This window comes from Mandrillus leucophaeus, unplaced genomic scaffold (genome assembly GCF_000951045.1).
Source record: "Mandrillus leucophaeus isolate KB7577 unplaced genomic scaffold, Mleu.le_1.0 Scaffold222, whole genome shotgun sequence".
In the NCBI taxonomy this organism is placed as follows: Eukaryota; Metazoa; Chordata; class Mammalia; order Primates; family Cercopithecidae; genus Mandrillus; species Mandrillus leucophaeus.
The window spans coordinates 2,175,313-2,200,259 of NW_012102277.1; the positions used below are offsets into that span (position 1 = coordinate 2,175,313).

Sequence of the window (24,947 nt, forward strand, 5' to 3'; positions counted from 1 at the left end):
CTGGGGCGAGAACCAGGCCTCTGGAATCCTTGGCCAGGTTCCTATTGCCCCAGTCTCCTCGCTGCTTGGCAAGCTCAGGAGAAATTGTAGCCAGTTCCCAGCCGAGAAAGTACTTGGTTGGGCTTTGTCAACGTCAGTGCCCTCCCAAGCAGGCCGGGGTGAGAGTGATTATGTAGGTCGCTTGGTAATCAGAAAAGAGAGATCCAGCCCTTTAAATGCAGGCTGTTTCATTTGGTCCCAGAAGATTGGATTAGCATCAATTGTCTACATTGAGCTAGTAGATAAAAGACCCACACCAAAAGGGAACATCACCTAAGGGATAAGCTGAGGCGCCTCGCTTTCAATGAGGCCTCCACTCTGACAAGCAGGCTCCCTGAGCCCATCAGCAGCTTCCAAAAGTCTGTGTTTCCCTGCTGATTTGCAGAAGCTTGAATAGGAGGAACAGAACCAAGAGGTAAACCTAGGGGAGCAAACTGCAAGGAAATGGATCTCTGTTGGGATAAATGCCCTTATCTGCATGTGCCACCCCAACAATGGCTCTCATTCCTATCCTTCACCTTACTCTCCCTCCCTTCCCTTCCTCCCCCACACACTGTAAGATTCATGAGGGCAGAAACCCAGTACACCTACACTGTGATTCCTCAGTGCCTAGTACAGTACCTGACACATTAGGTGTTCAGTAAACATTTGTTGAAACAATCAATTCATGCACATACTTACGTCGTTCCTACACAGAACACCACACACTGTGCGTTCCCTCAGTCTGGATTCTTGTTTAACTCATGCCCAGTCCCTCACTGGCCCTTTCCCTTCCCTGTTGCTGAAGGTCTAGCCTCCTCCAGGAAACTTTCTCCACTACTCCAGCTCACATTGGCCTCTTCTATAGGCTCAATGGGTAAAGCAATCACATCTTCCCACTCCAAACCCTGGCCTGATGGATACTTGTGTCTTACAGGAATGAAGAGACAGAGGGTTTAAAGTCAGAACCATCCCAGAAAACTGGGTTGAAAATATATAATTGATACTGTTCAAGCAATTGATATTTCTGTGTTGTCTTTTAGATAGAGGTAGGGTAGGGTAGTGGAAGAAGACTTGGGTGTGCTGCCATGTGGACTTGGGTTCCAGTCCTACCTCTGCTGCTTGCTAGCTTTATCACCTTGGACCAGTTCCTTAGCCTGTCCATGTCCAGTCCTCGCCTATGAAATAGGGGTAAGAAGACTGTCTTCATAGAGTTATGAGTATGAAATGAGGGTGCACTAGAATGTGAACTCCACAAGAACAAGGATTTTTGTCTCTTTTGTTCACTGATGTATCCCAACACCTAGAACAGTGCCTGGCACATAAACGGCACCCAATAAATATTTATTGAATGAATGTACATGTAATAGTAATAAAGATAGCTATGATCTATTAATGCACTGTGTGTCAGGCTCCTTGCTAAGGATTAAATATATATATTTGATTCTTACCATAGTCCTGTGGGCTAGCCACATTTTACAGAGGAAAAAACTGAGGCTAAGCCTAAAGCTTTAGAGGAAGTTTCCAATGAGGGTTCATTCCCTTTCCTCAGCCAGCTGCTTCTCTCTTTTCTCTATTGCTAGCCTTGTTGCCCTCACTCAACCTTCAGCTCTTCAACTCCTACAGCCTCAGTCTTATGCCTTGAGGATCTCAAACCCCTGCTCTCTGCTCAGGCTGCAGAGTCCAGCCCATATTTATGTCAATACTGGTAAGCCTTAAAGGGCCAGGCAGATGGCTGCCTATTATCCTAGCTCCATCTCTGCCTCTGGCTACAAAGCAACTGCCTGTGTTCCAGGCCCAGCCTCACTTGCAGTCTTCCTCTGTCCATCACTCTAGCTAGTCTCTGAGATTTGGAGGTCATTTTCTGCCTAGACTGAACCTTTGCCTGGAACACCCTTTCCGTCTTATTCATTTGCAAATGACTAAATATGTCAGGTTAAGGGTGGAATCCTCCAGATGACCTTCTCTGGCCCCTCCTGCAGCATGACAGGGTCCCTTCTACTGTTTCTGTGACTCTGTGCATCTCCTCTCCCAACCCCATCACTCTGTATGGTGATTGCCTGTTTATATACCTGCTTTCTCCCACTTGACCCGAAGTGCCTGTTTGAGATCAAGAACCTTTTCCATTTCTCCCACTGCTGTATTCCCCACCCTAGTTCAGTGGCACAGAGTGGGGCTCCTGAGCATCTTGGGAGTGAATGGTCTGAGTTCACTGTTAGCTGACTTCTCACTCTGCCAAGACTCACAGTTCCACTTTCTCTTTCCAGTCCTGTCTGCAACCCTGCTAACAATCCGTTCTTTCTGCTGAGCCAAACTCCTGGATTTGGCCATTCCTCACCAGGCCTGCCTAGTTACCACCCACCCTGAGAGAATTCTTCCTTACTAGCTTGTAGGGTTCATATCCAGGCTGTTGGGGAAACATAGAAATGTCTCCTGGAAGGGACTTAAAGATCATGTAGTCCAGCCCATTGATTGCACAGAACTGAAGTGGATTGGGGTGGATGAAGGGACTACCCAAGGTCACACAGTCTTCTTAGGGCAGGGACAGGAATAAAACCCAGATTTCTCAACTCAACATGCAAACCTTTTCTCTGTATTTAGCCTATAGTACCTACAAAGCCAAATAATAAGACTTGTTTTGATGGGATTTTATAATCATAAAAATCAAGACAACAACTTGAATTTGGGGATTTTGTTTGTGACTAGTGTCCTGTCTCCTGCCTGGTTGTGTGTTGGAAGAAAAATAAAAAGCATGGCCAGGTCTTGGGCCTTCTCAGTCTGACCTCAGCGCTGTTACTAATGGGCAAGCCCTTTGCCCCTTAGAGAACTGTGAGTTTGACTGTAGCGTTAGTACTAAAGGACAAATAGTGGAAAATTAGGCTGGAAAGGAAGGGCGCAGCCCAACGAAACAGAGCTGGGAATGGCCCCGTGAACAAAATGTTGCCAAGCAGAGGGGAGCCTCTGAGGGCCTTCGAGCAGAAGATGACCTGCTCGGCCAGAGGCTGAGTCCCTGGAGAGCACTTCCCTAATAAATCTTAGTAAATGAGTGATTGTTTTCTGTGAGGTTGTAACCTTACCACCTGCTGGGGAGGCTAATGTCCCAGAATCTACCTCTCAGATAACAGCTCTCTCAGCTTTCCTAAAGACTCACTTCACAAGCTCAGATTTCCTGAGGGAGAGATTAGAGCAAAGCAGAACGATTCCCTAGGTACCTCATTAGCGGGGTGGCTGGAATCTCCATCCAGAGCTTTGGTGACTAAATCTGCCCTGATAGGCCAGTTCTTGGCCAAGCCTGTCATGAGACTCTAGGGATCTCACCCAGTTTGTGCGGTGGAGCCTGGCCTTCCAGGAGGTGACAGTAAGTGAAGCCAGACAAAAGCCCCAGAAGGATCATTTCTTTAAGCAGCCCTGGCTTCAGGGAAAAAGAAAGGATTCCTGCAGGGGTGCTGAATCCAAGCCAGAATGCTGAGTCACCATTGATACTTCTGCTACCAACCTGGGCTTTTGAGGGGTTAACATAGGGAAAACCATCTTGCCTGCAAAAGACAGTCCTGCCACTGATGGGCTCTGGGCTTCACCCTCTAGGCTTCCATTTTCCAATCCACTGAAGGCAATATTTGGACCTGTTCAGGGATAACAAATGGGTTTCATCTGCCCTTCCCAACTCTGATCAGTTGTGAGTCACTGCCAGATGCATTATATTAGGAATAAGTCTGAGGCTACAGCCACAAACGAATACAGCATTCCACTAGGTTCTCCAAGACAGGGAGGAGTAGCCTGCCTGATGTATTAGTTTCCTGTCACTGCTGTACCGACTTACCGTACACTTGCTGTTTAAAACACAAATGTATTCTTTTAACTCTTCTGGAGGTCAGAAGTCTGAAATCAGTTTCATTTGGCTAAATTCAAGATGGTGGCAGGGCTGGTTCCTTCTGGAAGCCCTAAAGACAGAATGTCTTTTCTTGCCTTTTTCAGCTTCTGGTGGCCTACTGTGTTTCTTGGCTTATGGCTCCGTCCTCCCTCTTCAAAGCACATCCCTCCAATCTCTGTTCACATCATCACATCATCTTCTCCTCTTCTGTCATCTAATCTCCCTCTGCCTCTTGTAAGGACCTTATGATGTACACTTAGGACCCACACAGATAATCCAGGATAACCTCCGCATCTCAAGATCCTTAACTTAATCACTCTGCGAAGTCCCTTTTGCCACATATGGTGACATTCACAGCTTCCAGGGATTAGGACATAGATATATTTTCAGAGACTGTTATTCAGCCTACCACACCTGGCATGTGGCACTAATTTGCAATCCCTACCATCAGCCTAGAATTAGAACTGGAATGGAATAATGGAAGAGCTCTAAGTTCGTGTTTGAAGCCTGGCATATGGGAGCTATCACAGAGAAAAAGACTGCACGTGACATTTTCTCTGTTTCAAGAACCACTCCAGCCTCATTGAAATTCCACATCCCACTGCCTTCTCCTGACACTGTATCATTTACAATGCTCCCGAGGCTGGTACAGTGACTCATTATTATTAGTTAATGAAGCATCTAAGGCCTAAGCCCACAGTCAGCAGCTAGGATAAAGAGTGAGAACAGAGCTGGATTATGGGAGGTCTGTAGCTGGGCTGTAGACCAGAAGACAGAGAGGCTGTGCTCTCCCCATGCATTCATTCCACGAGCATTTACTGAACACATCGTGTGTGCCAGGAACTATGGACACAACAGCAATTAGGGCTGCATGGGTGGTCCTTGTCCTCAAAGAACCTATAGGCAAATGGGTGAGACAGACATACACATGAATATGCCAAGACACCCATGAGAAATGCTCCAGTGGAGGTGGCTGTTGGGGTAGCACCAAGGACAGTCTCTCTACTTGAGATAATCAGGGAAGGCTTCCCAGGGAAGGGGGAAGTTGAACTGGGTCTCAAAGGATGACTAGACATTCTGAAGTTTGAAAAGGAAAGGGAAGGGCATTTCAACAGAAGAAACAAGTGCTGTGGGGTGGTGCTAAGAGTAGTTTTTCACGGCAGCCTGAGTGAAATGGAAAGATATACAGGCAGGAGGAAAAGATCTGGAAAGTTTGCCCTTGGACTGAGTGGTGGCAAGGAAGTAACATTTGGCTGGGTCATAGGAATGTGGAAAAGCACTTTGTGGGAGCCTGGCTTTGGGAACAAAGAACCAAACTAGACTCTGTGAGTAAATTCTGGGGACTACAAGGAGAGGCCAAATGCTGAGATGGGGAAGGCAGACTGGGGCTCTAATCTCAGCTCTGCCACTTACTACCTCTGTGACTCTGGGAGTTTCCTTATCCCCTTGGGGCCTCAGTTTTCCTCATCTGTAAAATAAGGAACGTAATAAGCATGGCTGTGAGGTGAGGCCTTGTCTGTCTTGTTTTCTGCTATAAATCCAAGGTCTGGCAAGTATTTGCCCCCTGAATGAGTAATATCTTAAAAATACTTGGCAGGGTGTCTGATAAATAATAAATATTCAGTCAATTAATTAACTCATTAATTTTAGGAAAAAAACATTTTATATGTGGCTCAGCCCACATGCCATGCATGGGTGCTCTCTAATATTTCTGATGAGTGGTCACCTCCCCTGGGGACATGCCAACCTAGAATAATGGGACAGAATGCTAAATCTGGAGTTGTGAAGGGCAGGACTTTGGTTTCAGTCCTGATCTTGTCACTCATGGATGTGATTCCGGTCCGTTCACCATGGCCTCCTCCAGGTCACACTCCAACCTGACTCTGCCTCATTCCCAGGCAAGGTCACTGAGGGCTGAGGAAGGATACCAGGTCTTTCGGGATTTTTTTTCTTTTTTCTTTTTCTTTTTTTTTTTTTTTTTTTTTTTTGAGACAGAGTCTCACTCTGTTAACCAGGCTGGAGTGCAGTGGCACAATCATGGTTCATGCAGCCTCAAACTCCTGGGTTCAAACGATCCTCCCACCTCAGCCTTGCAAGTAGCTAGGCTAACAGGTGCATGCCTACGAACCCGGATAAGTTTTGTATTTTTTGTACAGATGGGGTTTCTCCATGTTCCCCAGGCTGGTCTCAAACTCCTGGATTCAAGTGATACGACTGCCTTGGCCTCTCAAAGTGCTGGGATTACAGGCATGAGCCACCCTGCCTGACCCATTTGGGCTTCTTGATGAGCTGAATCCCTCTCTGTTTTTAGATTTCACCTTAATATGCTGCCATTAATTTTTGCCATCCCTCAAATAAGGGCAGGCAGCATCTTTCCCTTCAAATGTCTTATTTATTTATTTATTTATTTATTTATTTATTTATTTATTTATTTTTGAGACAGGGTCTCACTGTGTCACCCAGGTTGGAGTGCAGTGGTATGACCTCAGCTCACAGCAACCTCCACCTCCCAGGTGCAAGTGATTCTTGTGCCTCAGCTTCCCGAGGAGCTGGGATTACAGGTGCACGCCACGACGCCCGGCTAACCCTTCAGATGTCTTAAAAGACTGGGCCCTCCGCATCACCAAATGCAGCATGGAGCGAGGACAGGGCATCTTCTCGGGCCGTATGGAGGACTTGGTCGGGAACAGCACTGCAGCTGGTCAGTGTATTTTCTCTGCCTCTCTCACCATCTCTCACACACACATGCACATGCTCATGTACACACTTACACATATTTGTTCTCACAATGGGTTAACTCCTCCACCACTTATGCATGACTGCAATCCTAAACCAGAATAGTATAGTGGTTCAGAGTTCAGGCTCTGAGTCACCCAGTGCAGGGGGGATATCCCCAGCTCTGCCGTTTCTTAGCTGGGCAGCTTTGGGCAAGGTCCTCAACTCTTCTCTGAGCTTCCAGTTCCTCATCTGTAAAAGGGGAAAATATTAAAAGTACCTACATGATAAGGTTGTTAGTGAGGAAGTGCTTTTTAAATAGAAGCCATTGTTACTACAATTACCATTACTATTACTATTATTCCCATGAGAAGGTAGGCTCTGTAAAGACGAGGTCACTATCAATGCCTTGTTCACCCCTCTATCCCCATCACCTGGCATATAATCAGTGCTCAATAAATATCTGGAGAATTAATTAATGACCATACTTTTGGGAGGCATGGCTTGTCTACCTCCCTATCCCTATGTAATTTCCAGCTACCTCCTCTGGGCTCCCACAGCATCTGGATACAATAAATATCACAGGAGTTTCCTATGTGCCAGACAATGAGATAGGGCCTTGCTGGACGTTGATTTTCTTGCCTTTGCTCCATGCCACCCACCCCACCCCCAGTTGTGTGAATCCCACAAGGAGAAAGACAGAGTTATAACTCAGAGTAAGTACTTAGCAAGCTTTTTTAAAAGTAGGTAATAGAGCAGTTTATTCTACATGTGAGGAAACTCAACACATTGGTCCAGAGCTGGAGGGGAGTTCTGGTCCCCAGAAGGCCAAAATAATACTGTCTCTGCCCCCACGGCACTATCCCCTGCCTTGCTGATGATTTGGCACAGAAGGTCCATGAACACCAGCAGGTAATGGGTGAATGTAGCCAGGGGAGAAGAGAATCGAATTCCACAGTCACCTGCCTAGTCACATGAGAAGGTTACCTATGCCATTATGAATTTATTTTCATTAAAACAGGGCCTCTTCGCAGGTAGTCTTTGAAATGTCAGTTTTAATTAAAACCCTAATCCTAATAGGCACATCATAGATTAAACCCAGCCAGAGCAGCTTCCTGCTGGGTGAACTTCTCACATGCTTCAGTAGACAAAATGATCTTTAGTAAAAGGGCAAGTTCAGGAACATCCAGTCTATCAGGCAGCCTCACTCAAAGAAGGGCCTTGGCCATGGTCCCCAACATCACTGACTCTAGGCTTCCAATGACACAGCCCAGAGTGGAGACAGCTGGGTGCCAGTTTCAGGTCAGCTGCTACTATGGAGCTGATACTTGACCAAATAGAATCAGAGAATTGTCAGTATTAGAAGGGGCTCTGAGACTGTCTGTCTCATATCCTTTTACAGATAGAGACATTGAGTCCTAGAGAGAGAAAGGGACAGAAACCTGCTAGTAGCAGGAATGGATCTCCCATACCTCCCGGCTCGGTGGCCTCCCCACCCTGGTTTCGTCAAATAGGAGCTGCGTATCCCTGGGCAAATCTGTTTCCTTTCTTTTCTTTCTTTCTTTCCTTTTTTTTTTTTTTTTTTTTTTTTGAGATGGAGTGTCACTCTGTCATTCAGGCTGGAGTGCAGTGGCACGATCTCAGCTTCACTGCAACCTCTGCCTCCCAGGTTCAAGCGAATCTCCTGCCTCAGCCTCCCAAGTAGCAGGATTACAGGCACCCACCGCCATGCCTGGCTAATTTTTTTGTATTTTTAGTTGAGAGGGGGTTTCACCATGTAGGCCAGGCTGGTTTTGAACTCCTCACCTCAAGTGATCTGCCCGCCACGGCCTCCCAAAGTGCTAGGATTACAGGCGTAAGCCACAGTGCCCAGCCTGTTTCCTTTCTGAGCTTCAAATTCCTTACATATAAAATCAAATAATTTAGACCAGAGCGGTAGTTCCCTACCTTGACCACACATTAAAATCATCTGGAGAGCTTTAAGAAATGCCAGTGTCTGGACCCACCTGAGACCAATTCCTCATAGTCTCTAGGGTAGACCTGGACATGAGTGGTTTATAAAGTTCTTCAGGTGATTCTAAGTTGTGTCCAGACTGAGAACCAGGAGACTAGATAATCACTACGTCTCTTCTGCTCTAACAGTTTTTTGTTGGTTTCTGAGACAAGGTCTGGCTCTATAACCCAGCCTGGAGTGCAGTGGCACAATCTTGGCTTACTGCAACCTCTGCCTCCTGGGTTCAAGCCATCCTGCCACCTTAGCCTCTGCAGTGGCTAGGACGACAGGCATGCACCACCATGCCTGGCCAATTTTTGTATTTTTTTATAGAGACGGGGGTTTTACCGTATTCCCCTGGCTGGTCTCAAACTCATGAGCTCAAGCAATCTGCCTGCCTCCGCCTCCCAAAATGCTGGGATTACGGGCATAAGCCACCGTGCCTGGCAATTGCTCTAACATTTTATGAGTTGAGAACTCCTCTTCCTGGAACCCTCTGTGCATCATACACTCCCACTACTTCCTACTTACCCCCAACTCCCATGTACGCTTACCCTACAATTTCTTTGAGCAGTTCCTCAAAGTTCTTGCTTAAATATCCCTCATTACACTGAGCGAGGGAGACATTTCCTGAGTTCTTCTTATAGCCGGAATCACACTTCATAGTAATTATATTTTATGGCTGTCTTCCCTGTAAACTGAGTGACAGCAGAGACTGGTATAGTAGACCTAGTACTCACACCCATATGTAGTCTTCCCGTTCCTAGAGTGTGGCGGGAGACTGTGACTTGCTTCTAATCTATGCAATATGACAAAGGTGATGGGAGGCCAGTTCTATGATTATATTATGTAAGATTGCAATGTCTGTCTTGCTAGGCTCCTTCCCTTGCTAGCTTTGATGAAGCAAGTGGCTATGTTGGGGAGGGCCACATGTCAAGAAACTGAGAGTGGCCTCCAGCCACAACTAGCTAGAAATTGAGGCTCTTAGCCTCACAGCCTGCAAACACCCAAACCCTGCTAACAACCACATGAACTTGGAAGTAGATCCTCCCCAGTCAAATCTTTTGATAAGAACCCATCCTTAGCTGACACTTTGATTGTAGCCTTGGAGACGTCCCATTTAATCTGTACCCGGACTCCTGATCTAAAGAAACTGAGATCATAAATGTGTGTTATTTTAAGCTTATAAGTTTGTGATTGTATTGTTATGTGGCAATAGATAACACATACGCTGAGCCTACTTCGTTCAACTACTGTATCCTTACCATCTGGCACAGTACAGCTATCCCTTGGTATCTGTAGGGGATTGTTTCCAGGACCCCCACAAATACCAAAATCCACAGATGTGTAAGTCCCTTACATAAAATAGCATAGTCAGCAAGCACAGTGGCTCACGCCTGTAATCCCAGCATTTTGGGAGGCCAAGGCAGGAGGATCACTTGAGCCCAAGAGTTCAAGACCAGCCTGGGCAACATAGGGAGACCCTGACTTTACATATAATAATAATAATAATAATAATAATAATAGCTGGGCGTGGTGGTGCACACCTATTATCCCAGCTACTTGGGAGGCTGAGGTGGGAGGATTGCCTGAGCCCAGGAGTACGAGATGGCAGTGAGCCATTTGATGGCACCACTGTATTCCAGCTTAGGTTACAGAGTAAGATCATGTCTCAGAAAAAAGAAAAAAGGAAAGGAAAGGAAAGAGAGAGGAAGGAAGAAAGGAAGGAAGGAAGGAAGGAAGGAAATGAAATAAGGAAGGAAGAAAAACTGGATGCAGTGGCTCACACCTATAATCCCAGCACTTTGGGAGGCCAAGGTGAGTGGATCACCTGAGGTCGGGAGTTTGAGACCAGCCTGGTCAACAAAACGAAACCCCATCTCTACTAAAAATACAAAAATTAGCTGGGCATGGTGGTGAGCACCTGTAATCTCAGCTACTCAGGAGGCTGAGGCAGGGGAATTGGTGAACCCAGGAGACAGAGGTTGTAGTGAGCCGAGATGGCTCCACTGCACTCCAGCCTGGGCAACAGAGTGAGACTCCATTTCAAAAAAAAAAAAAAAAATGAACGAATGAATGAGAGAGAGAGAGAGAGAGAGACAGAAAGAAAGAGAGAGAGAGAGAGAGAAAGAGAGAAAGAAAGAAAGAAAGAAAGAAAGAAAGAAAGAAAGAAAGAGGTGTTTACTTATAACCTATGCATATCATCCCAAATACTTTAAATCATCTCTACATTACACATAATATCTAATACAATGTAGATGCTATGTAAATAGTTATACTGCATTTTGGTATTTGAATTCTTTTTTATTCTTGTATTATTATTTTTAAAATAGTGTTGATCAGCGGCTGGTTGAATCTGTGGATGTAAAACCTGTGGATACAGAGGGACAGAGGCCTGCTGTACACGGCACACGGTAGGTACTCAAAGATATTTGGCAAATAAATGAATCAATTAATTGATCAGAGTAACAACAATAAGTTCTTTGAATTCAACATTTGCCCAACGCTTTTTCCTTTTTTCCTCCTGGTCACAAGCTTATATCTCAAAATTCAATGTCAGTCCACTAAGCAGGACTGGGCTCTAAAACCTTTCACTATTAGGAGGGCAAGTGGAAAGCACACACTGTTATTATGATGATTATTGTGATCCAGGCTTAATGAAATCAACATGTGGTTAAATAACAGTTTGCTGAGTGTAAATTGTTATTGTTATTGATAAACCATTTCCTTTACCTGATAAATGCAGTGCAGTGCTCCAGGCAAGGGAGCAATCCCTGCTGTATGGACCCATAATCATTCCAAAGATGCAGAGGATGCCATTGACCCCGTGGGCCAGACTTGGGATGACATCAGCCCTCAGTTACAAACCGCACTTGAACCCTTGGCTACACTGTCTTGGCTTTTTGGCCTGCTCAGGACAATTGCTCAGAGAAAACTGCCATAAAGTGCAGCTCTGCCTAAGCATTTACTGCTGCTTTTTTCCTCTGAACAGCAACAGAAACTTTCAAGAATAAAAAGCAGAGAGCACGTCTGCTTTTCCTGCTAAAGCTATGGCTGATCTCAGGCTGCTTTGGCTAGTTTTCACCGTGCTTTCACAGTGCCAGGACTCTGTAGGCTCAGGAACAGCTCTGTGAGATTATTGGATTTTCCAAGGTCCCCTGGGAGTCACAGATAGAGAGTAAGACAAGAGCTTAAGGCAGGACCTCACTGGCCTCTGTTTGATTTGGGGCAGCTTATCTAGAACACTGCTGACTGGCACTCTGATAAAAATTCAAGTAAATTGAATGTAATCAGGTCTTGAGAACTAGCTGGCTACCTCATGGAGCCTGCTGAAAGCACACTGGAGGTCCCTGGGGAAAGGGTGACAGGACTTTCTTAGAGAGCATTTGCAGCTGATACTAGGAAGACAGAGCAGTCTGGGCCTCCTTTGTCACCGGCATGCTGCTCTTTGGTTTCTCTCTTCCTAGTCCTCAATTCCTCACCTGACTCTGATTATGTCTCTGGCTGATCATTGCTCCTGCCACTGCTAAAATTCACCACTAAAGGCTCTGGATCCAAGTGACTTTTGGTCCTTTCTCCCAATAGCTGGGCTGCAGAAAGAAGGTCTCCAATGGGAACATGAACTATTTATAACAATAATAACAGCAATGACAAAATTAACTGTTACCATTTTATGTCCATTTGCATGTGCAATGTGCTAGGCTCTTATGCACAACAATTTGCTTGATTCTAAGGATAATACAATGAGAATGGATTGGATTGTCATTCTTGTTTTGTAGATGAAGAAACTGGGTCTTAAAGAAGCCAAAAATCTTGCTTTATTAAAGTCCCACAAAACACAGTGAAAGGATACTTACATGTCTCTGTACAGCTGACATCTAACTTAAAACTCTCTAATTCGCCCATGTTCTCACACACAAAATAAGGATAATACATAAAATAAGGATAATACAAGAATAAATGTGTGAGGACGGCCACATTCATTCATGCAGGAAATGTTTATTGAGAACTAGGCACTGTTCTAAGTGCCAACAATGTAGTGAGAAAAACAGACAAGTTTTCTTCATGGCATTTACAATAAAATTATTTTTAAAATGTGTATAATGTCTAAACTGTAGAAAGTGCAATAAATGATATGGTTATAGTACTATGGAACAATGTAATGGTGGCAACTGACCAAGGAAAGGCGGTTAGAGATGGATTTCCTGAGAAGTTATGCTTGAGCTGAGGAGTTAACTAAGTGAAGTAGGAAGGTGAAGACTTTCCAAGTAGAAGCAGCAGCATTTGCAAAGGCCCTGGGGTGAGAGCGCATGGAAAAAGAACAAGGGCTAGAAGAAGACATGTGAGGGCAATAAAGAGAGATGGCAAGAAGAATGTGGTATAAGACATTGAAGAGAGAGGCCTAATTTGTGCCTGGTCATGGCTACAGGCTGGTGTCCCAATAGATAGCAAGGGAAGGTCTCTGATCTTGTAGGATTTACAGCCTACTAGGACTATTTAAAAAACAGACAAATGAATAAACAAGAATATTTCAGATGTCAGTAAAAACTACAAAGAAAATAAAATGAGGTGATAAGCCAGGTGTAGTGGTGCATGCCTGTGGTCCTGGCTACTTGGAAGGCTGAAGTGGGAGGATTCGTTGCGTCTAGGAGTTTGAGGCTGCAGTTAGCTATGATTGTGCCACTGCACTCCACCCTGAGTGACAGATCAAGCCCCTGTGTCTAGGAAAATGAAAAACAAATTGTAAAAAATGAAGTGATATGACATAATCAGCAATACTGAACTGAGGAATTCAGAGCAACCTTCTAGTTGAGAACAATAAGAAAAGCTGGAAAATATTTTTTTAAATCTCATTGAGTGTATCAAAGGGTTAACAAGGGTAGTAAAGAATCACTAGAACAGGATTGGGGGCTGGAAGAGATTTATACATGTGAGTTTAGAATTTTGTCCCAAATGAGGCAGCTGAGAGGCAGAGAAGCCCTCTTTTGATAGTTTCTCAAGGCTGAGAAGACAAAAATTGAAGTCTAGGACCTCTCATGTCTGGCTAGAACTCGAAATAGCTATATTACAGAAATATAGGTAAACCAGAAGCAAACCAGCCCTGCTCTAACAGTAGCCCAAATTAGAGATTTTGCCTTAAAAGCAACCCAAGAAAAATGAGCCATTACTTTCTTTCTTTCTTTCTTTCTTTCTTTTTTTTTTGAAAGGGAGTTTCGATCTTGTTGCCCAGGCTGGAGTGCAATGGCACAATCTTGGCTTACCACAACCTCCACCTCCAGAGTTCAAGTGATTCTCCTGCCTCAGCCTCCCAAGTAGCTGGGATTACAGGTGTGCGCCACCATGCCTCGTTAATTTTGTATTTTTAGTAGAGATAGGGTTTCTCCATGTTGGTCAGGCTAGTCCCAAACTCCTGACCTCAGGTGATCCACCCACCTCAGCCTCCCAAAGTGCTGGGATTATAGACATGAGCCACCACGCCTGGCTGAAAAATGACCCATTACTTTAGAAGGAACAAAAATCAGACTAGCAACTGACTTCTCAAGAGAAATAATGGAAGATAGAAAACAATGGATTGATGTCTTTTAAATCATGAAAGAAAATGTCTGCTAAAATAGAGTGTTAAAGCTAGCAAAAACATCCTTCAAAAATGAGTATAAAATAAAGACATTTTGTACACACTGAATTTTGTCTAAGACAAGTTATCACTATCAGACCTACACTAAAGGAAACAGTGACTGGTGTTTTCCCAGGTAGAAGGAAACCATACTACAGAGAAGGTAAGAGAAGTCAGAAGGAATGAAAATGGTAAATGTGTGGCTAAATCAAAGTGATCAATTACTATATAAAGATAATGAGGGCCAGGCGCAGTGGCTCACACCTGTAATTCTAGCACTTTGGGAGGCCGAGGCAGGCAGATCACTTGAAGTCAGTAGTTCAAGACCAGCCTGGCCAATATGCGGAAATCTCGTCTCTATTAAAAATACAAAAATTAGCCAGGCATGGTGACACATGTCTGTAGTCCCAGCTACTCAGGAGGCTGAGGCAGAAGAATCCGGGACTTGGAAGTTGCAGTGAGCCAAGATCATGCCACTGCACTCCAGCCTGGGCAACAGAGTGAGACTCCATCTAAAAATAAAAATAAATAAATAAATAATGAGGCTTCCTTTCACATGAAAGTGAAATGAACAGGGAAATCTATAGAGACAGTAAATAAACGGTTTCATAGACTAGGGCTGGGGATGGGAGATAGAGGATGATAGCTAATGAGTACGAGGTATCTTTCTGAAGAGATCATGATGTTCTAAAATTGACTGTGGTGATAGTTGCACACCTGTGAGTGTAGTAAAAATCACTGAATTGTACCCTTTAAATGGATGAATTGTATGGCGCGTGAATTATAGCTCAATAAAGCTGTTTAAAAAATAAGGAAGCGACCGGGCGCGGTGGCTCAAGCCTGTAATCCCAGCACTTTGGGAGGCCAAGACGGGCGGATCACGAGGTCAGGAGATCAAGACCAGCCTGGCTAACACGGTGAAACCCCGTCTCTACTAAAAAATACAAAAAACTAGCCGGGCCAGGTGGCGGGCGCCTGTAGTCCCAGCTACTCGGGAGGCTGAGGCAGGAGAATGGCCGGAACCCGGGAGGCGGAGCTTGCAGTGAGCCGAGATTCGGCCACTGCACCCCAGCCTGGGTGACAGAGCGAGACTCCGTCTCAAAAAAAAAAAAAAAAAAATAAGGAAGCATTCTAGTGGTATTTAAAATATACAGTGCATCCAGCCTGTGTGACACAGCAAGACTCCATCTCGAACAAAATAAAACAAAACAAAAAATATATAGTGTATAGAATTAAAATACAGGACAGTATGGCATATAAGTTGGAAAGAGATGAATGGAGTTAACACATTCTGAGTTTCTTACTATGTCAGGAATAAATATATATAAATTTATGTAGAGACATAAATTTAGACATTAGATATAAATTAAATGTTTCAATTAAAACAAAGATTGTCAGCCTGAATTTTTGAAAAGCAACAACAAAGACGTGGTTTACAAGAGACATAGCTAAAACTTAAGAAGACGAAAGGTTGAGAATAAAAGATGGAAAATAATAATAAAAATATACCATGCAAATACTAATTTTTAAAAAGCTGGTGCAGCTATCTTAATAGCAAGTGGACTTTAAGTCAAAAAACAGTATGGAGATAAAGATGGTTTTTTTCTTAATATAAAAGGCTCAATTCATCAGGAAAAAGGGTAACATTAAAAAATTCTTGCTTTGAAAATAAGAAATATACTTCTAAATATTTTATAGATTCAAGTACCAATCACAGTGGGGATTAGAAACTGTTTTAGATTGAATGTTAATTGAAATATGACATATCTAAACCTTGGGATACAGTATACAATATGCTTAGAGAGAAATATATAGCTTCAAATACGCATATTAGAAAAGAAGAAAGGTTGGAAACGTATTTATCTCAAAACAATAGAAAAATAAAAATTGATGCCAAATAAATTAGAAAAAAAATAAAAATAAGAACAGAATTTACTAATACAGAAAACAATCATACAATAGACTGAATCAATAAAGCCAAAAGTAGGTCATCTGAAAAGACTGATAACATTGATAAATGGCTGGAAAGAGTTATCAAAGAAGAAAAAGAGAGTAGAAACAAATAACCAACAAAAAGAGAGATACCCTACATGAATATATAATTTTAATTAGAATTTAAAATATAATAAAATCATAGTATTAACTATTTTACACCAATGAATTTCAAATAAATTAGGTTAAGTGAATACATTTCTAGTAAAACACAACTTACCAGAACAGACACTAGAAGAAATAGAAAACTTCAGTAGAACTATTCATAATTCATAATTAAACCTCTTCCTTAAAGCAAATTCTAGGCCCAGATGATGTACAAGCAAATTCTACCAAATGTATTATACAAACTCTTACAGAGAATAGAAAAAAGATGAAATACTTCTTAACTCATTTTATAAGATAAGCTATAATCTTGATACCAAACCCTAACAAGGATAATATAAGAAAGGAAAATTACGAGCAATCTCGCTCATGAACACAAATGCAAAAACCCTAACCAAAATATTGCAAAAATTATTCTAGGAATATATAATTAGGATATGTATCTTAGTTAAATTGGGTTTATTCCTGGATGCCAAGTTAGTATAAAGCTTAAAAATTAGTATGGTTCACCACATTAGTTGAATAATGGAGAAAATCAAATTATAATCTCAATAGGTACAGAAGATGCATATGATAAAATTTGTTATCTAGTCACAACATAAAACTCTTGGAAACCAGAAATAAAATTTCCTTGATTTGATAAAAAGTATCTAGAAAAGTATATTAGAGCAAACATCCTACTTAATGGTGAAATGCAGTTTCTTTTGAGATGTGGAATGCAACAGGAATACCTGCTATTCTTACTTCCATTCAACTTTACACTGAAAATCTTGGCCAGTATGATAAGAAAAAAATTAAAGGCAGAAGGACTGGAAAGCAAAAAAATAAAATTATCCTCATTTGCATTTGATACCAGATTACAGAAAAGAATCCATGAAAATCCATTGATCAATCACTCGTACAAAAAATTAATATGAGGGGGGTCACGGATCTAAATCTGAAAGGCAAAAGAATAGTGCTTTAAAAAGGTAACAGAGAAGAACTTTCTATGTAGGAGAAATTTTTTTAAACAGTACACACAAAAATAGCACTAATCACGTAGGGAAAAAAGTACAATTTTGACCACACTAGAATTTTAAAACTGTTCATCATATCACAAGAAAGTGAAAAGGCAAGCCATAGAGTGGAAGAAGATATGTATAAAAATTGTAACTGGCCATATTCTGAATATATAAAGAATAATTACAAATCAATAACTAAAAGACAACTCAGTAGGAAAGCAGAGGAGAGATTTGAACTGGAACCTCACAAAAGAGGAGGTTCTCAACCTCATTTGTCATCAGGGAATGCAAATTAAAATAATAATGCAGTACCACTATCTACTATTGCAAAAGGTTGTAAAGGTTGTACATTGTATCATACATGTACAGTGGTATATATGTGATACCACTGTGTACCCACCAGAATGGCTAATCTTAAAAAGACTTACAATCTGAAGAGTTAGTGAGAATGTGGAGTAATAGAAACTACCATGTTTTGCTGATAAGAGTATGGATTGGTACAACCACTTTGGGAAACTTTTGTCCACATTCCCTATGACCTAGCAATTCCTTTCCTATTTACACGCCCAATAAAAATGTGTGCATGGTGGTGTCAATAAATATGTATAAGAATCTTCATTGCAGTATTTATTATTTATAATAGCTGGGAACTGGAAACAACTCAAATGTCTATCAAGAGAAGAATGGATAAATTGGGGTACATCTGTACAATGGAAAATCACACAGCAATAGAAATAGATATACTACAACACATGCAACAAACATGTTGAATGAAAGAAGTTGGACACCAAAGAGTACTGTATGGTTTCATTTAGGTGGAGTTTAATATTAGTAAAACCATATTTTAGTGTTTAGGGATGCATTCTTAGGTGATAAAAGTATAAAGAAAAATAAGGAAATTATGAGAGACAAGATTCACTCATGAGATAGAAACTATCACACAAGCTATTTCAACAGGAGGAATTTAATATAAAATTATTCGGTATTAAAGAACTAAAAAGGCAAAACGAGTTCATAGAGGTAGTAATTGCAGGAAGCAGCTGAGGGAGCGGGGACAGAGGAAGGAGGTGAAAATGACTAAAACTTCAAAACTTGGAACTGGGTCAGGCGTTTCTGAGAAGGGGGTGCAGCCTGGCTGACAGGTATTGGTGTCTCTGAAGGGGCACTTTGAGATTGTTTCTGAGTGTCAGGAAAACTACAAATTGGAACCAACTTCTTCTGTGAAACAAACTGCTTTGTTATGTTGAAGCTGACAGATACACACAAATAGGATAAAGCTTTCTTTCCTTTCACCCCCGTCTAAGCGCCTTCCCCTGTAGCGCCCCCTATAGGCAGAATGTAAGAGGGAGGCCGCTGGAAGAGGGGAAAGTGGCTTGCAGGGTCCCAGCCTAAGCATCACAAAGCAGAGTGGGGCTTCAATCCTGGAGACAATAGTTTAACAGCCAGCGCAAAGTGATTATCGAAAAGTCAAAGTAGTGGTTATCTTCGGGAAGGAGGGAGAGGGTGTGCCGGGAAGGAAACATTTAGGAATGGAGAAGAGCTCTTCTTTACCAGATGCAGGCAAAATTTTATTTTGTAATGTAAACCCAAAAGTATCTGAGACAGGTCTCAATCAATTTAGAAAGTTTACTTTGCCAAGGTTAAGGATGCGCCGGTGGCACAGCCTCAGGAGGTCCTGATGACATGTGCCCAAGGTGGTTGTGGCATAGCTTGCTTTTATACTTGCTTTTATATTAGGGAGACATGGTACATCAGTCAATATATATAAGATGTACATCACTTCGATCTAGAAAGGCAGGACAACTAGAAATGGGGGCTTCCAGGTCATAGGTAGATTTAAAGATTTTCTGATCGCAATTGGTTGAAAGAGCTAAGTCATTTGTCTAAAGACCGGGAATCAATAGAAGGGAATGTCTGGGTTACAATAAAGGGTTATGGAGACCAGTGATTTATCATGCAGATGAAGCCTCCAGGTAGCAGGCTTCAGAGAGAACCAACTGTAAATGTTTCTTATCAGAGTTAAGGTCTGTGTTGATGTCAATGCTGGTTGGCTTTTCCTGAATTCCAAAAGGGAAGAGGCTATAATGAGATGTGTCTGAACCCAGCTTCCCATCATGTCCTGAACTAGTTTTTCAGGTTACCTTTGGAATTTCCTTAGCCCAGAAAAGGGATGGTTGTGGGGCTTAGTATTTTATTTTTGGTTTACAGTAATGCAAGGGATGGGAGTGGTTATATGGGTATTTGGTTTATAATCATCCACCATGCTGTACACCCATGTTATATATACTTTGCTGTGTGCTATTTTTCACAGCTAAAATCGAAGTACATTTTTTAAGGGAATAACTGGGCATGGAGAACAGAGTTGCTGTAGACTGGAAGGCCAGAGAAGACCTCTCAGAAGAGAGGCTATTTGAGACCAACTTCCATAGTCAGAGGGACCATCCATGCAGGGGGTGAGGGCACCCTACATCTTATGAGTGCAAGCCTGGTGGCAGTGTACACGCTGACTTAGAGGAATGGGAGGGACCCAGGTGGGGAGGCAGCAGGAGGCTGCTGCTGTGAAAATCGTGGGGAGCAAGCAGAGGTGAGCATGGCTTCATGGGTGGCCCAAGTGGTCACGTGCAGATGAGGCAAAGCACCTGGAGACCGAGCAGCCCCTTAGCCACTGGAGGGCCAAGGAAATGCACCTTGATGCTCTGAACACATCCCTCTTCCGTCCCAGCCTCCTGAAAAGTGTCAAGAGGTGATTCTGGGACAGAGGAGCCAGCAGATGGACTGGCTCCAGAGAGAGTTCCTGAGGTGTCTGAACCAATTCCAGTCTGCATTCCTGGAGCTGGCAGAAGCCTCCAGAGAGAATAGCAAGATCTGCTCACGTGTCTCAGTTCCCTCTTTCCTTTTTCCTTCCAAATTTCCTTCCTTCAGCCTTTCCTTTCTTACTAATTCCTTACTCTTCCTTTCTTCCTTCCCGCCCTCCCTCCCTCTGTTCCTCCTCTCTCCCTTTCTCTCACACGTTTGCTAACCCATGATCAGACATAACACCCATGCATATAAACATACACACCCACATATCCACCTCCTACACATATATTATTTATATATGCCTCCCTCACACACATTCGAACACACATTCATACACATTTCAGATATATTTTCCTTACTGCTTGCCAGAAAACTTTCAAATTCAGTGTTCAGGATCCTGGTCTCCTTGTAAGCCATGGCAGTCACATTTTCCAGGTAGAGAACTGGAGATTCAGAGATGTTGAAGAATTTCCTCAAGGTCACAAAGCTGGGAAGTGACAGAATTGAGACAAGCCCTCAAGTGCTCCTGGCTCTGATTATTCTTTAGCCACACCCTGCTCTCCCTACACATGCAGACACAGACCCACACAGATGCATCCTGCAATCATCCATACATAAGTGGTTACATTTCTACCCACGTGGGCACTTATACACATACCCAAACATGGAAAGAAATTTCACTGACATGTCACCAACAGTTCTAAGGAAGACTCTGTCTTTCCAAAAATGTTCGGGCTTTCTTGGAGATAACGCTTCTGAATTGTACATATTAGCTTCCTGGAGACACCCAGAGGACTGGGTTCAATAGATTTGCTCTGACAGGGGTAGAAAACAAATGGTAGGGATGAGTCTTTGTGTTGTGTGTTTGATTTTTACAGCTCTTTCTACCTTATCTCAGCTCATAGTCCATTCTCACGATAACCCTGTAGGTGGACATGGAAGGAACTATTATGCCCATGTTACATATGGGGAAACTGGGAATCAGGGTGTTCAAGGGGCACCCAGGTGCCTCCACCTCCTTAATCACCAAGGATCTCACTTTTCTTCAATGCCCAAATGGCAGCAATTCAAGCTCCCTTCTCCCTTGACTTCGGAAAGTCCACTATACATCCCCCCAAGTGATGTTATGGGTACCCAGGAGGAATACTTACATGTTTTAGCAGTCCCTCCTGGCTCTCCCATATCACATCCTATTTGAAGCATGTTTGTTCCTCTAGTGGTCATCTCTGATTTCCTCAAACCTCTGCTTAACCTCTGACTTTCTTCCTTTCCAAAGCCAGGATACCAGCTCTCCTCTTTGGTTGTTTTTAGCCATAAGTAAGTAACAGAAAACCCAACTCAAATGCGTTTAAACAATACAGACATTTTATTCCATTTCTTTAACCAGAAGTTCCAAAGGAGGGTACCTGGTACCTCCACGGTTAGTTAATTTAGTGGCTCAGCAATATTATCAGGGACCCAGGTTCTTTCTACTTTCTCCCTCCACCATCCTTACGTGTGTTGGTTTTGCTCCCAAGTTGACTCTGCTTTCCCCTGAGTCATAAGCTGGATCACACTATTCCAGGCATCACTCAGGGGGAAAAAAAACCATCCAGCACAAGAAGAGGTTTTTTTCTTCCTGTCTGTCTCTATGTAAGGGCAAGGAAGCCTTTTCTAGAAGTCTTTCCACAGAATTGCACTTACATCTCATTGGACAAAATTTTGTCACACGAGCAAAGTTCCGGGTGTAACTGATAAATATCTTTATTATTTTGATTATAGTGATAGTTTCACACGTGTGTACATGTGTCAAATTGTATACTTTAAATGTGTGCAATATATTGTGCGTCAATCATACTTCAATAAAGCTGTTTCAATAATGTTTGCGTAAGTAGTAAATAAATACGCTCTCCTGGTAAAAAGTTAAGACATTAGATATAAAGCGAAACTATCCTTTTCCACTATCCCTCTGCCCTTCCTGTTAACAGATTAGTGTGTATCTTTACAGATTTTTTTTGTACATTTATGGCTATAATTACCCACAGAATATATAGAGTACTACCTGTTCGTTATTGTTTTTCCATAAAAGTCATGTTGTATGTATGGTGTTGCAGTTTCCTTTTTAGAACATGATATTTCTCGGAGCTGTTTCTAAATCAGTATTTAGAGATTCATCTAATTATTTTTAGCCGCATAGTATTGCAAGATACAGGTATAGCCTGTTTTATCCAGACATTCCTCTCTGCTTTAGTTTGTTCACAACTTTCACTATTTCAAGAAATCCTTCAACAACGATCCTCAGGCAGGCCTCTTTGTACAAAGTCTCATGACATGGATCCCGGATAATATAGTATGGAGAATTTTAATTGCTCACTAAAGTGGCTGCAACCACCAGCAGTGGTTAACAGCTCACATTTTTCCAACAGTGTTTGATGTTCTCAAATTTTTGTTTGCCATATTATGGATAAAAAATTACATGTCATTCTTTTAATCTGTATTTTAAGGGGCGTTTTCACAGAAGAAAAGATTTCTGCACCCCAGTCTTGGCCATGCTGATCTGAGGCTTAAGAATCTGAGTGATTTGGCCTGGCTCAGCGGCTCATGCCTATAATCCCAGCACTTTGGGAGGCCAAGGTGGGGAGATCACTTGAGGTCAAGAGTTTGAGACCAGCCTGACCAACATGGTGAAACCCTGTCTCTACTGAAGATACAAAAAAAAATAAATAAATTAGCTGGGCATGGTGGTGCATGCCTGTAATCCCAGCTACTTGGGAGGCTGAGGCAGAAGAATTGCTTAACCCAGGAGGCAGAGGTTGAAGAGAGCAGAGATCTTGCCACAGCATTCCAGCCTGGGTGACAGAGTGAGACACTGTCTCAAAAAAAAAAAAAAAAAAGAATTTAAAAAAAGTTAAAAAAGAGATAATCTGAGTGATTTTTTCCATGTGATATGCAGTGAGGTTTGGTGATGTCCGTTCCAGCTCTGTTGTTCTATGATCCTGAGACTCCTGCCTCCTCCTAGGCATAGGACTTGTTTAGGCCCAGGGTCTACGTCATCTCTGCCACTTAAATTGCTGCTTTCTCCATGGAGGAAGATTTTTAAGACAAGGAAGTCCTGGTGACTCTGGCCTTTTACTGAGTGTGACTGATGGAGCCAATTTCAGATGTCCCACTGAGGAAGTCCTACCCCTGGGAAAAAAGGGACTAACCCATGCTGCTATTCTATTGCTTGCTGGACACTATGCTGGGCTTTGTTGTCATTTGACTTCTACTGGGTCATTTAAACCTCACAGCCACCTTGGGAAATATTGTTGTCCTCATTTTACAGATGAGGAAACTAAAGTTCACAGTGACTTAGTAATTTGCCCAAGGTCACATAGCTACTATGGAGCCCCTATCCCAGATCTGACAGACTCCAAAGCCTGTGCTCTTTTCATTATACCACCTGCCTACAGATTAAGGTGTCTAAGGAGACAGAGACCATGGATGGCCAGTGCCTGCTTTCCGCAGATGCTCAGAGGAGTCTATTCACTTTGGCTCCCAATTCTCAGTCCCTTCCTGCCTTAACTACCCAAGTTCCTGATTCTTGGAGGTCTCTAGAAGGTGAGAGTCATATTTTATTTGACTTAGCATGGACTAGCTTCTTTGATCAATCCTGGGGAATGTGTTCCTGAAAATATGTGCTGGGGAATACATGGATTGGGGTACGAGAGAGAGAAGGATTAAGTTCCACCTTCTGATCATCCTTGCTGCTTCCACTTTCTGAAATTATTGCGGAAGAGATCTATAAAAGTTACTTGTCTCAGTGAATTACAGTCAATGTTTCAATTTCTTGAGCTTTATTCTCTTTTTTGGATTCTGAGAAATTTTAAAAGAACAGCATATACCAGATACCATGTATCCATCATGTAAAAATGACCATTCAAAAAAAATTGTCAGATTTTTTAAAAATAAAATAAGCAATATGTCACTCATCTGAAGATGAAACCCCTGATTCCCCTTCCAAGTTTCATTTCCTCCCCACCTCATCCCACAGGAACCTCAGATATAAATTTAGATTATTTCTGCCTAATCTGTTTTTATACTTATAAGTATCCATTAAATACATGTATCATGAACAAATAAAAACAACAAAAGTAGTTTACATGAATGGTATCCCACTGTACCTATTATTCTGCTGCCTGCTTTTCACCTCTTCATACTATGCCACTGAGAGCCCTTTAAAACTTAAGAATCATGTCTTCTCTAATCACATCCCTGGTTGCCTTGTACATTCCAAACGCTTAATATATGAGAAAGGAAAGAAGGAAGGAAGGGAGGAGGGAGGGAGGAAAGAAGGAAGGGAGAGATGATAGAAGGAAGTGCGGAGGAGGGAAGAAAGGAGGGAAAGAAGGAGAAAAGGAAGGACGGAAGGAAGCCCAGCCAACAGGGTCAGTCTTTCCCATCAAAACTTCTTGCGTGGCTCCCAATTAGAACGGAGGGTAATTACAAAGGTATAAGTCCTCCATGCCATGATTTCCCTGATTCTCAGAACTGGTCACATCCTATTAGAGCAGACAGCCTCTCCATCCTGCGATCTGCTCCGGGGAAGTCCCAGGCATGACTGCAAGAAACTCCAGGCCACACAGCCACCTAATGTGCTTAGCTCAACTGTGGCTCAACTCTCGCTGGTCATAAATCAACCAGGCAAGGCTGAAACCTGCATTACTCTCTATCTCTCAAAACCCCTCAAGGATTTGGGGAATTAACTGGCAGTTCAAACACTTGTCTGCCCTCCTTTCCTTCTCCCACTCCATCTTTGTCTCTGTCAACCACAGAGTGCCTCTCAATGCCTGTCTCTGCCTCTCTGGGCATCTTTCCCAC

The 24,947-nt window shown here is 42.7% G+C and overlaps 1 protein-coding gene across 1 annotated transcript in view; it reads left to right on the top strand.

Annotated features, from left to right (window-relative positions):
• The window catches only part of GALNT10 (polypeptide N-acetylgalactosaminyltransferase 10), a 341,115-nt gene that overhangs the window by 50,032 nt on the left and 266,136 nt on the right, over window positions 1-24,947 (top strand). Inside the window, exon 2 of the mRNA XM_011981246.1 lies at window positions 10,931-11,011. The gene's annotated coding sequence lies outside the window, so the exon portion shown is untranslated. The remainder of the gene's footprint in view (window positions 1-10,930; window positions 11,012-24,947) is intronic.